This window comes from Lagopus muta, chromosome 2, assembly GCF_023343835.1.
Source record: "Lagopus muta isolate bLagMut1 chromosome 2, bLagMut1 primary, whole genome shotgun sequence".
In the NCBI taxonomy this organism is placed as follows: domain Eukaryota; kingdom Metazoa; phylum Chordata; class Aves; order Galliformes; family Phasianidae; genus Lagopus; species Lagopus muta.
Window position 1 is genome coordinate 36,117,846 of NC_064434.1, and position 1,452 is coordinate 36,119,297.

General features: G+C 35.1%; 1 pseudogene; it reads left to right on the forward strand.

The window, feature by feature from the left end:
- The first annotated feature begins 680 nt into the window (after positions 1 to 680).
- LOC125690246 (U6 spliceosomal RNA) lies at positions 681 to 779 on the forward strand (annotated as a pseudogene).
- The last annotated feature ends 673 nt before the right edge of the window (positions 780 to 1,452 follow it).

Here is a 1,452-nt window from a genome sequence, read left to right on the forward strand (position 1 = left end):
ACTTCTGTTTGTGCGATGTTGTGATCTCTAGCTTTCACTGTCCTAACAATAAGTGATGGAGAAATGATTTGTATTAATGGGTATAGCTTAAATTCCTGAATTCTCTTTTTAAAAGGACTTGCAAAAGGTTTAATAAAAACCGAAAGGTCACTTAGGGATTTGGAATGGTTACCCTGCATAGATGTGCATCGAATCCTGATGATTTTCATTTAGATAAACAAAGTTATTACAAACTTCAGTCAAATTTGAAGATATCTCTTTTTTGAGCAGTGTTTGAATAAATAAATCCAGTGATTTGGTTCAATCTATCTTTTTCTACTTGCATCTTTTACGTATACATTTATTTATTTTGAAGGTTTCTGTGCTAGATGCTTTTTTTTTTTTAAGACATTTTTGTCTTTTCTCTTTTGGTTTCAAACAAAGTACCACCTTCCTCTTACCAGCAACATGTATTACAAAGTCTTTTCCTTTTTCATAATTAAAGGAGACAATATTGAGCTGTAGACTGAGAGCCTAATCAACCTGAGTATGATACAACCAATTCTTCCTGAAAAGCTTTCTGCTTTCAAGGATGTCTTCTATACATGAAATTGTGGAACAACTTGTTGACAAAAGCTTCAATCCCTTTAGCCCCATTCTAACTTTTAGAATATGTTGTATTAAGCAGGATTGAAAAGAATATATGTCATGAAGCATTCCATATTGGAATGATACAGAGAAGATTAGCATGGCCTCTGTGCTTGGATGACAAGCAAATTCATGAAGTATTCCATATTTTTTTTGGAAACCACATGGGAACAACCAGAGCTGCTGAAAACCAGCAGCATCAGGAACTGCAGCTCCCTACAGCCATCCTAACTGACAGTTTGCTGCATTACATCTTGATATGGAGTATCTATGGAAAACTGTGACAGCATAATAAGTTTTCCTTGCTTTCATCAGCTTTGAATAGCTGCCATTTAGATGAAACTGAAGGTTATGCACATATCTAGATTCCTATCAAATACCTGTAAGTGTTGCAAAAGCAGATAGCATACATTCTAAGCAAGATTATGTAAGAAGTACATATGAAAGTGTCATCATTCATGAATTAAAGTATTTTTAAGAGGAGTCTTGATAGAATAGTAGTCAGGAATTCCTGGAGAATGCAGTTACAACTATATAACTATCTCCTAGTACTTCTAGATATCAGCAAAAACCAAATGGGGAGTAATTTTCCTGAGCTGTTTTTTGTTTGTTTGTTTCCAAGCTGAAAAAGCTGAAAAGTTCAACTAGAAAGATCAGCTGATTTTCAGGGAAACAAACTTGCATTACTTTTCACTGCTCTTTCAAATTTTTCTGTGTAGCTTTGCTAATTCTGAAACTAAATGCATTGCCCCACTGTTTCCAGGGATGGCTGTCACACTAACAGTGGTTGTAGTCACTGTTGTGTTCAGACACCCACACTGAGAT